The sequence below is a fragment of the Micromys minutus genome (assembly GCF_963924665.1).
Source record: "Micromys minutus genome assembly, chromosome: X".
NCBI classification, from domain to species: Eukaryota; Metazoa; Chordata; class Mammalia; order Rodentia; family Muridae; genus Micromys; species Micromys minutus.
Genome location: NC_137970.1, coordinates 88,566,587 through 88,579,190, shown reverse-complemented (window position 1 = coordinate 88,579,190; position 12,604 = coordinate 88,566,587). Strand labels below are relative to the sequence as shown.

Sequence of the window (12,604 nt, the reverse complement as noted above, 5' to 3'; positions counted from 1 at the left end):
ACTGAGGGTAGCACCATTCCATGCATTTGGGTCCTAGACTACAGGAATAGAGAAAGTGAGTTAAGTGGTTGTAAGCATGAATTAATTCACTCTCTCTCTCTCTCTCTCTCTCTCTGCTGACTGTGGATAGGACTAGCTGACTCAGGTTCCTGCAACCTTGATTTCTCCACAGTGATGGGCTGTAACCTGGAGTCATGAACCCTTTCTCCTCTTAGTTGCTTTTGTCAAGGTGTTTGGCATAAAGATTAGAAATAAAATGAAAATGGTAGTTTTGGGGAATCATGATCAGGGGCTCTAGAACATTAATTAACACAACAGGCTGTAGATGTAACTCAGTAATAGAACATTCAACTAGCATTTCCAAGGTCCTGTGTACAATCCCTACCAGCGTAAAAGATAAGTAAAACAAAGTAAAATGAATGAAGAACTATGTACTAAGTCAGGTTTCTATTTTTTATTGGATATTCTCTGAACAGATTGACTGGTGTTTTAGTCCATGGGATATGTGGTGGGTTTGGTTGGTTAATAATTTTGTTCTACATGGGGTTGCAGACCCTTTCAGCTTCTTCAGACCTTTCTCTACCTCCCTTCTTGGGGTCCCTGTGTTCAGTCCAATGGTTAGCTAAAAGTGTCCTCCTCTGTATCAGTATGGCTCTGAAAGAGCCTCTGAGGATACATCCATGTTAGATTCCTGCCAGTAAGCACTACTTGGTATTAGCAATAGTGTGTGGGTTTAGTGGCTGAAGATGAGATGGATCTCCAGGTGAGGCAGTCTTTTGATGATCTTCTCCAATCCCTGCTCCATGATTTGTCCCATTATTTTCTCCCATGAGTGTTTTATTTTCCCTTCTAAGAAGGACTGAGGCATCCACCTTCTGGCCTACCTTCACTTTGAGCTTCATAATTTCTGTGAGTTGTTTCTTAGGTATTCTGAGTGTTTTTTGGCTAGGATCTGCTTCTCAGTGAGTACATACCATGAGTGTTCTTTTATAACTGGGTTACCTCACCCAGGGTGATAGCTTCAAGTTCCATTCATTTGCCTAGGAATCTCATAAAGTCATTGTTTCTAATAGCTGAGTAGTACTCCATTGTATAAATGTACCACAATTTCTGTATCTATTCCTCTGTTGAAGGACATCTGGGTTCTTTCCAGCTTCTGCTTTTTATGAATAAGACTGCTATGAACATAGTAGAAGATGTGTCCTTGTTAGATATTAGAGCTTCTTTTTGTACATATGCCCAGCAGTGGTATAGCTGGGTCCTTAGGTAGTAAGTACTATGTCCAATTTTCTGAGGAACTGTGAGACTAATTTCCAGAGTGGTTGTACCAGTTTACAACCCCATCACAAGTGGAGGAGTGTTCCTCATTCTCCATATCCTTGCCAGCATCTGATGTCACCTGAGTTTTTGATCTTAGCCATTTTGATTGGTGTGAGGTGGAATCTCAGGATTGTTTTGATTTGCATTTCCCTGATGACTAGGGATGTTGAGAATGTCTTTAAGTGCTTCTCAGCTATCCAATATTCCTCAATTGGAAATGTTTTGGGCCTTGTCTAGTCCCTTATTTTAGTGGGATATTTTTTTATGTTTCTCATCATTAGCTCGATGTTGGCTGCTGGTTTGCTCTATATTGCTTATACTATGTCTAAGTAAGGTCCTTGAATACCTGATCTTTCTAAGACTTTTAACATGAAGAGGTGTTGAATTTTGCCAAATGCTTTCTCAGCACCTAGTGAGATGATCATATCACTTTTTTCTTTGAGTTTGTTTATATAGTAGCTTATGTTGGTAGATTTCTGTATATTGAACCATCCTTGCATCCCTGGAATGACAACTTGATCATGGTGAATGAACATTTTGATGTGTTCTTGGATTCAGTTTACAAGAATTTTATTGAGTATTTTTGCATCAATGTTTATGAGGGAAATTGGTCTGAAGTACTTTTTCTTTGTAGGGTCTTTGTGTGGTTTAGGAATGAGCATATTTGTGGCTTTGAGGAATGAGTTGGGTAGTGTTCACTCAGATTCTACTTTGTGGAATAATTTGGAGAGTATTGATAATAAGTCTTCTATGCAGCTCTGATAGAATTCAGCACTAAACCCATCTGGTCCTTGTATCTGTCTAGAAAGTTGTCCATTTTTTTTCTAGATTTTCCAGTTTTGTTGAGTATAGACTTTTGTAGGCAGATCTGATAACTTCTTGAATTTCTTTAGTTTCTGTTATGCCTTCCCTTTCATTATTGATTTTGTTAATTTGTAAACTCTCTCTGTACCCGCTCATTAGTCTGGGTGAAGGTTTATAGATCTTGTTGCTTTTATCAAAAACCAGCTCCTGGTTTGTTTGACTCTTTGTTTAGTTCTTTTGTTTAGTTCTTTTTATTTCTATGTGGTTGATATCAGCTCTGAAATTGATCATTTTCTGCCATCTACTCCCTTTGGCTATATCTGTTTTTTCAACGAGAGATTTCAGGTGTGCTGACAATCTGTTAGTGTATGCTCTCTCTAGTTTCTTTTTGAAGGCCCTGAGAGTTATGAGTTTTCCTCTTAGCACTACGTTCATTGTGTCCCATAAAGTTTGGTAATCTTGTGTCTTCATTTTCATTAAATTCTAAAAAAGTCTTTGAGTTCTTTCTTTATTTTTTCCTTGACAAAACTATCATTGAGATGAGCATCGTTCAGCTTCCATGTGTATGTGGGCTTTTTCTTGATTTTGTTGTTATTGAAGACCATTCTTAATGTATGGTGATATGATTGTATGCATTGGATTGTTTTTATGTTCTTGTCTCTGTTGAGGACTGTTTTTTGACCAACTATATGGTCAATTTTGGAGAAGGTGCTCGAAGTGCTTAGAAAAAAGTATATTCTTTGGTTTTAGAATGAAATATTCTATAGATGTTTGTTAAATCCATTTGTTTCATAACTTCTGTTAGTTTCACCATGTCTCTGTTCAGTTTTTGCTTCCTTGATAAGAGTGTGGTGTTGAAGACTCCCACTATTATTGTGTGTGGTGCAATATATACTTTGCACTTTAGTAGGGTTTCTATTATAAATGTGGGTGCCCTTAAATTTTTAGCTTAGATGTTCGGGATTGAAAGTTAATCTGGATGGATTTTACCTTTGATGAGTAAAAAGTGTTGTTGCTTATCTTTTTTGATGACTTTTGGTTAAAAATCTATTTTATTTGATATTAGGATGGCTATTCCAGCTGTTTTTTTTTTGGGGGGGGGGACCATTTGCTTAGAAAGGTTTTTTTCCCAAACTTTTACTATGAGATAGTGCTAGTCTTTGATGTTGAGAGGAGTTTCCTGTATTCAACAAAGTGCTGAGTCTTGTTTACATATCCAGTCTGATTGTCTATGTCTCTTTATTGGGAATTGAATTCATTTGTGCTAAGAGATATTAAGACATACTGATTGTTGTTTACTGTTATTTTTGTTGTTAAAAGTAGAGTTATGTTTGTGTGCCTTTTTCTTTTGGTTTTGCTGCAAGATGATTATTTTCTTGCTTCTCCTGGAGTGTACTTTTCCTCCTTGTGTTAGATTTTTCCATCTATTATGATTTATAGGGCTGGATTTGTGGACAGATATTGTGTAAATTTGGTCTTGTCCTGGAATATCTTGGTTTCTCCATCTATAGTAACTGAGAGTTTTGCTGGATATAGAAATCTGGGCTGGAATTTGTGTTCTCTTAGGGTTTTTTATGTATGCAGAATCTTCTAGCTTGTAGTTTCTGTTGAGAAGTCTGAATGGTCTGCCTTTATATGTTACTTGTCTTTTTTCCCTTACTGCTTTTAGTATACTTTCTTTGTTTTGAGCATTTGGTGTTTTGACTATTATGTGTCAGGAGGAATTTCTTTTCTGGTCCAGTCTATTTGGAGTTCTGTAGGCTTCTTGTATGTTCATTGTTATCTCTTTCTTCAGGTTAGGGAAGTTTTCTTCTATAATTTTGCTCAAAATATTTACTGGGCCTTTCAGGTGAGAGTATTTGCTCTCTTTTTTACCTATTATCCTTAGGTTTGGTCTCCTCATTGTGTCCTGTATTTCCTGGATGTTTTTGGTTAGGGGCTTCTTTAATTTTAACATTTTCTCTGAATGTTGTGTCAATGCTTTCTATGTGATCTTCTGCCTTTAAGGTTCTTGCTTCCATCTCTTGTATTCTGTTGGTGATGATTGTGTCTATGACTCCTCACCTCTTTTCTAGGTTTCCTATCTCTTTGTGTTTTCTTTATTGTTTCCATTTCCATTTTTAGATCCTGGATGATTTTGTTCAATTCTTTCATCTGTTCATTTATGTTTTCCTGTGTTTTTCTATGGGCTTATACTTGTTTCTCAGAGTTCTCCTGTATTTTTTATGGGAGTTACTCATGTGCTCCTCGATGCTCTCTATCATCAGCATGAGCCACGATTTTAAGTCTAAATCTTGTTTTTCTGGTGTGTTGGGATATATATTTCTTGCTGTGGTGGGAGAACTGGGTTCTGATGTTGCCACGTTGTCTTGGTTTCTGTTGCTTATGTTCTTGTACTTGCTTCTTGCCATCTTCTTATCTTTGATGTTAGTTGATTTTGTTGTCTCTGAATGGAGCTTGTATTTTGTGTGTGTCTATGAGTCATGGGCTCCAGAGGGAGATGGTTCTTCTCTGTTCAGGTCGCTATGGCCAGGCTCTGAGATCTGAGGGTGATGAGCAGGCTCTAGCTGTGGGTACAGATGGAGGCCTGAATGGCACAGTCTCAAGCAGTAGTGTGATAACTGGGTCCCGAGAGTTCCCGAAGGTCTCTGCCCAGATAATCAGTGTAGAGAGAGTATGGGCTCACCTGTGGGCTCCCTGACCTGCTGCATCTCCTCTGGGCATGCATCAGTTGTCTTCGGGCATGCTTCAATTCCTGATGTCAGTGTGCCTGTTCTTTCTGTGGCTCTGGGCACAGATCAAATCTCATTATTATAATAAGGAAGAATTTCAGATACACAGATGGAAGTTGTTCCTTGTAAGTAATGTATAATAGCACATGTATTATGGAAAATGATGCAATATCTTAAATAAATAAACTGCCATGTGACATGGCAACCTAATTGAGAGTATGTATTTGAAAAAAAGTAAGTTATCTGGAATAGGTATCTTCAGTGTCATATTTATTGCAAAATTATTAACAGGAATAAATATATAAAAACCAGCCCATTGATCCACAAATAAAGAAACTGATAATATATTTACAACTAACTATATGTACACAGTAGTATATTATTGTGCTTAAGAAGAAAATAAAGAGCTAGATATGTTGGCATATACCATTAATCCCAATCAATCACTTAGATTCACAAATTTTAATGACTTATGGTAAATTACTTTCTGAAATGATTGAGAGCTTCTACTTGCTGATTAAACACTACAGTCAAATATAACATAAACAATATGACATATGGTTATGGACTTCAAGTTATTTGAAATCTGGTTCAAGAAAAGAACATAGCAATTTCCCATCTTTCTGTTCAATTTTTTGGAAGTGACTTATATTCATGGACTTATATATGTTTCATCACAACAAACCATCCAACCAACCCTAGTCTCCTCCAGATTTATTACTGAAAGTTGTAGTTGCTCAGAAGAATCATCTGCCCGAAGTAACCTGGAGTTTTACAACTCAGGCATTATTAAGTGGTACCTATCTTGTCTCCTTATACTTTTTGTAAACCAGAACAAGGGCAACATTAAAAAGTATTAATTTCCTGCACTGCAGCAATGCATCCTGGCTCAAAAGATGTCTGATTTAGGTATTGCAAGAGGATCTGAAGTATGCCCAAGGACGTCTGGAACCATGCTGAAGCCACACAACAAAGCAGGGACTACCTTCCTTTAGACCCAGCATCTCTATGCAGCCATGGCTGACACCTTCCTGGAACTTTGTGACACTTGGACTTTGACTCTGTGCCCATCACAACCCAAAACACTGGCATCATTTGTACCATTGGCCCTGCTTCCCTGTCTGTAGAGATGTTGAAGGAAATGATTAAGTTTGAAATGAACGTGGCTCGAATGAATTTCTCATGGAACCCATGAATACCATACAGAGACCATGAAGAATGTCCATGCAGCCACATAACTTTGCTCTGATCCTATTCTCTACTGTCCCTTTGTGTGGTCTCTGGACACAAAGGGACCTGAGATCGGAACTGCATTCATCAAGGGCAATGGTACTGCAGAGGTGGAGCTGAAGAAGGGTCTCACTCTGAAAATCACCCTGGACAATGCCTACATGGAGAAATGTGATGAGACACATCCTGTGGCTGGACCATAAGAACATCTGCAAGGTGGTGGAAGTGGGCAGCTAGCTCTACGTGGACGATGGGCTCATCTCACTGCAGGTGCAGGAGAAATGGTGACTACCTGGTGGCAATGGTGGAGAATGGTGGCTCCTTGGGCATCAAGAAGGGAGTGAACCTGCCTGGACCTGCTGTGGACCTCCCAGAAAAGGACATCGAGGACCTGATATTTGGGGTGGAACAGGATGTGGACATGGTGTATCTTTCACCTACAAGGCAGCCATCATGCATGAAGTTAGGAAGCTCCTGGGAGAGAAGGGCAAGAACATCCAGACCTTCAGCAAAATCGAGAACCATGAAGGTGTCCGCAGGTTTGATGAGATTTTGAAGGCCAGTGATAAGATCATTGTATCTCGTGGTGACCTGGGCTTTGAGATTCCTGCATAGAAGTTCTTCCTGGCTCAGAAGGTGATGATCGGACAATGCGGCCGAGCTGGGAAGCCTGTCCTTTGTGTGACACAGATGCTGAGAGCATGATCAAGAAGCTACACCCCACCCGTGCTAAAGGCAGTGATGTGGCCAATGCAGCCTTAGATGGAGCAGACTGCATCATGCTGTCCGGAGAAGCAGCCAAAGAAGACTACACTCTGGAAGCTGTTTACACGCAGCACCCGATTGCCCAGGAGGCAGAAGCTGCCATCTACCACTTGCATCGAGGAACTCTGCCGCCTGGCACCCATTACCTGCGACCCCACAGAAGCTGCTGCCACGAGCACATGGAAGCCTCCTTTAACTGCTACCGTGGGGCTATTATTGTTCTCACCAAGTCTGGTAGGAGTGCGCACCAAGTGGCTAGGTACTGCCCTCAGGCTCCTATCAGTCCTGTGATTTGCAATTCCCAGACTGCTAGCCAGGCCCATCTGTACCTTGGCATCTTCCCTGTTCTGTGGAAGGATGTGGTACATGATGCATGGGCTGAGAATGTTGACCTTCGTGTAAATTTGGCCATGAATGTTGGCAAGGCCCGAGACTTCTTCAAGAAGGGAGGTGTGGTCATCATTGTGTTGACCAGGTGGCACCTTGGCTCTGGATTCACCAACACCATGCGTATAGTGCCTGTACCTTGACGACCCTCTGGAGCCACTCTTCTAGCCCCTGACTCTTCCCTTCCCCTATCCCATCCATTAGGCCAGCAATGCTTGGAGTGCTCACTCTGGGCCATAGTGGCTGGGACACCAGGAAAAGTAATGCCTCTGAAACGTACAATAGAGCCCAGATATTTTTCAGAGCCCTTCCTGAGCCAGGGGTGAAGGAGGAATACAGGAGTGGAACGCTTCTCATTGTATTGTAGAGGACAACATCATCTCTGTTTACTTGGCTCCTATAGAAAGTTGTCCAGAGAATTCCCAGCCCTAGCCTGGAGTAAACGGACAGCAAGATTAGGGGATGAAGGCATGGGGCCTAGGATTCCAGTGTAGATGACTTTTGGCACTGGCCCTGATTTGCTTTCTCAATAACTTTGTCCTCACCTGTCCTCCTTGTGCATCCACTGAAGACACTCCAGACCTGTTGCTATAGTGCCCACCTGAATGTCAATAAATAGCAGCTGAAGCAAAAAAAAAAAAATTATGTGAATTTTATTTACATCATTTCCACCACCCATTTCTCCATATGTTTCCTTCTCAAGTCTATGAAATTTTATTCATTATATGCACACACACATATGCATACATATGAATTTATAAATACAGTCTGCTGAATTTTTCCTTTGTTGTTCACAAATATGTGTGCTTAGAGATCATCCCTTAAGACTGGATAAACATGTCATGTCGCTCATCCCTGTAACAAACCAATCTTCTGCTATCAGCAGCCACTAATTGTGAATAGCTTTTAATGTAGAGGTGGGGCCTTATCAGGTTTCCTCCATCCAGCTTTACATTCCACTAGGTGTTGTCACTTTTACATACTGTTTACACAACCAGATTTTTGAGATTTCATGGCTGTATGGTCTTTTTTGAATATCGAAGATACTATCTCATTGCATATACCCTGCTCCTCTGACTCTTGCAGTCTTTCCACCCCTGTTCCAAGAGGTTCCCTGAGCCTTTTACGTAGAGCAGTGATTCTCAACCTTCCTAATATTGTGGCTTTTTTATACAGCTCTTCATGTTGTGGTGACCCCCAACCATAAAATTATTTTTGTTATTTCATAACTATAATTTTGCTATCATTATGAGTTGTAACATAAATATTTCTTAGAGACAGAGGTTTGCCAAAGGGATTGTGACCCACAGATTGAGAACCACTGATGTAAAGGCATGTGGTAGATGTATAATTTTCTGCTCAGTACACGTTGATAAGTTTTTTTTTTTTGCATTTTGGTCAATTTTGTCTTTGTTATGATCTCTATTGTGAAAAGAAGGTTCTTTGCTGAGGAGCAAGAACTACACTAAACTATAGCTATGAGGTCAGTTAGGCTTCAGTCATACATTCTCTTCTAGGGGCCTTAGTCTCACAGCCACAGGTTTCCAGTACCCAACATGAATTTATTCCCATTCAGTGAACCTTAAGTCAAATTAAATAGTTGTTGGTTACAGAATATAAGTGCCACTATTGCACCCTTCAGATTGTCTTATTTCAGTCATTGTTGCTGTTCATAGTCCTTACAACTGATTGCTGTTTCTCTTTGCAGCCTCTGTAACTTCTTCTAGTATTATGATCTTGTTTCCAGGAAAGAATCAGCCAGCAAGATTCTCCCATGTCCTCTACCTATAATGTGTGGTGTCTTTTGCAATAGGGTCCTGCTTTCAATTTCTGGTAGGCAATGAAGGACAATGGCAATGGCCTGCATTTTTGGTTGGTCTTTGGTAGCCTTTCCTAACAAATTAAAAGGGAAACACAGTTTTTGTTTTTTTTGGATATTCTATGGTTCTTGGAAGAAGTGTGACTACCTCTATTGATATAACTTAATTTCAAAATGTATTTACATCATACATATGTAATGTATATGTACGCATGTGTGTGTACTTGTGTGTGTGTGTGTGTGTGTGTGTGTGTGTGTGTGTGTGATTTTAATTAAGCACAATATAATGCAATTCCCTATGGCTTTTAAATACATTCCCTATAGCTTTTAAATACATCCTTAGAGATATTTACCTATCTCTCGTTCTTTCTGTCTCTCTGTCTCTGTCTCCCTCTGTCTCTGTCTCTCTCTCTGACCCCCCCCCCCCGTGTGTGTGTGTGTGTGTGTGTGTGTGTGTGTGTGTGTGTGTGTGTTTTCTTCCCTTTCCCCTGTCTAGGTAAGTTTTCTATTCCACAGATGTCTGTTTAACCATATTTATTGCTGTTCAATTCACAATAGTGAAGAAGGACAAGTTAAATATCCTTTAGTTGATTGATGAATAATGAAAATGAGGCACTTATAAATGATGGATTTCTATTCAGCTACAAAGAAAATTAAATCATAAAATTTGCAAGATAGAACTGGAAAATACTATGCAAAGTACCCAGACCTAGAAAGATAAACAATGCATGATCTCTTTTACTTGTAGAACCTGGCTCTGAGAGGTTAGATCTACATATAGAACCTGGAGTAACTTCAGAAACCAAGAAAGTAAAAAGGGTCCAAAGAAGGAAGTAGCTCTAGAATAGTAGAACACTGGTGTTATGAAGGAGGTCAGGATAACAATTTAGTTTAAGTGTTTGTTGATTTTGTTTTGTTTTGTTTGTTGGATTTTTTGTTTTTCTTATTGTCATTTTGACAATATCTGGCTAATTAATACTGGGTGGTTACAAATTCATGGAGATCCACCTGCCTCTATCTCCTGAGTACTTGGATTAAAGACTTGTGCTAAAGCAAGTGCAACAGTTTGAGTGTTTTGAGAGTATGTCTCTGTTGCAGTAAATATTATAAATGAATGGCTCCATACTAAAAGCAGCACCCGAGAAGTGAGACGGAGATTGAAGAAAATCAAGATGGAGCAGGGAAAGAAGACTTAGATCCTAGTGGCTGTAATTGGACATAGGTAGATATAAATATTTAAAGGGATTTTATAGGTCTTTATCTCATATAAAAGGGCAGTTTGTATCTTTGTTTATTGAATGTAATCGTATTGGGTTTGTGAACTGAGAATCTATCATATAAACTGTTTGAAAAGTTACGGGGCTTTGAAGTGATGTTTGTGGAGAGAAAGCATCAGGGCTGTAACTACTGCCTGGGACAGAAGCAGCAGGCAGAATGAACCTCCAGGGAAGGGAATCCTGTGGAGAGGGCAGATTGGGGACCAAGTAACAGAGTAATTGTGCATGGCTTCATACTAAAAGCGGCACCCACAGAGTGAGACCACAGGGACCAAAAAAGAGATAGTCCAATCCATTTTTAATATTTACTGCACCATGTCTCTATGGTGCCTTCCATGTATAAATGTAAGAGGATGAAATAAAGGAGGTTCCTGATTCACAGAATTATGAAGCTTAAAGAGAAGGGAGTCTAGAAAGTAGATGCCTCAGTCCTTCTTAGAAGGGAGAACAAAACATTCATGGGAGGAAATAAAAGAACAAATGGAGCAGCAAGGATTAGAGAAAAGTTCATCCAGAGACTACCTCACCTGGAGATCCATCCCACATGTGGCCACTTAACCCCTGCACTATAGCTGATGCCAAGTAGTGCTTACTGGCAGGAACCTGATATGGATGCCTCCTCAGAGGCTATGCCAGGGCTATACTGATACAGAGGAGGATGCTTACAGCTAACCATCTGACTGAATACGTGGACCCCAATGAAGGAGCTAGAGAAATGACTGAAGGAGCTAAGAAGGTCTGCAACCCCAGTAGGAGAACAAAATTATCAACTAACCAAATGCACCTGAGCTTCTAGGAACTAAAACACCAACCATTGAGTTCGCATGGAGAGACCCATGGCACCAGGTGCATATGCAGCAGAGGATAGCATTCTCTGGCATCAGTGGGAGGAGAGGCCTTTGGTCCAGCTAAAGCTCAATTTTTTCCTGTGTAGGGGAATGGCAATGTGCTGATGTGGGAGAGGGAGGTTGGGAGCAGGAGCACCTTCAAGGAGGCAATGGGAAGAGGATGGGCAATGGGATTGGGGGAAGTTGATAACATCTGAAATGTAAATACAGAGAATATCAAATAAAAATATTTTTTAAAAAGAGGTTCCTGTACTAAAATATTACTTTTTTTCTTTTCATCAGATACAAGTACAGTATAGAATGTTCTGATTGACATTTTATATTTATATCCAACACAAAACTGATCTTACTGATGAAGAAGCATAGTAGGTCATTTTGAAAAGTGATTGGCAATGTGTTGGGAAATCGAAGTAAATAAAGACATTCATTTTTTTAATGGACAGGTTTGATTGTAAGCCAGAGTATACTAGATTAAAGTAATAAGTCATATGATGAATAAGAAGAAAAGTGAACAGTAGAAAGAAATCTACAAGTTAGAACAAGAATAGATTTTATTAGCGCGAATCAATATTCAGCTACTTATTAATCATAATACATTCTGCAATTGATCATTCTAGTTTTATTTGTATTGATTTTTTAAATCAAGAAACCAAAAGTAACTACCTAAAGAATATTTGAGGAAAACAAAATTAAATGTAAATGAAACTGAATTGTAATTTATGATACTTAAAAATTCATTCAATATTAATAAATAAGAGTTGATAAAATGAAACATGTCTCTGCCATTGGATTATTTGAGCTAATGATAACAGCAATATGAGGAGGAGGTATTTTCATTTATTTACACTATGTCATTTTTGATAAATGTATATTCAATACATTCAACTTAAGCAGAGTCATGGGTTGGGGCAGAACTGATAGCTTCTGAGGAAGTTAAGTACTTGCTAAGTTTTAATGACATCACATTTTTTGGAAAATGGACTTGAAATATTTTTTCTACATTTTTAGATAAAGAGGAAAAGTAGCCTGGATCTTGAAGGATACATGACTGAGAGGGAAATGGCATGCTTATTTTCAGATACCAAATGACAGAGAAAACTTGAAGTGCCTTAGAAGCAAGCACAAATTACACAAGGCGTCCTCTCCTAAGTTATTGCAATATATTTTATGGAACTTGATATGCTAAAATTTAGAGCTAATGCTCCATTAAAGTGGATGAGCAACGGTGGAAATATCATTTTAATTAAAAAAAAATAGGCCAAGAGTGTTAAAATAGCAATGCTATTTTTCCTATGTGACCCTTAAGTTTACAGTGAAGAGATTTTCACTTCAAAGGAAGCTTAAGAATGAAGTGATCTGGCAGGCAACCATGTTGTCCAAGCTGCTCAAGAGGCTGAAACAGAATGATCACTTGAACTCAGG

General features: G+C 39.2%; 1 pseudogene across 1 annotated transcript; it reads left to right on the top strand.

The window, feature by feature from the left end:
• The first annotated feature begins 5,800 nt into the window (after positions 1 to 5,800).
• On the top strand, positions 5,801 to 7,381 carry LOC308414324 (pyruvate kinase PKM-like; annotated as a pseudogene). Its single transcript has one exon. The product of its transcript is annotated as a pyruvate kinase PKM-like (transcript).
• The last annotated feature ends 5,223 nt before the right edge of the window (positions 7,382 to 12,604 follow it).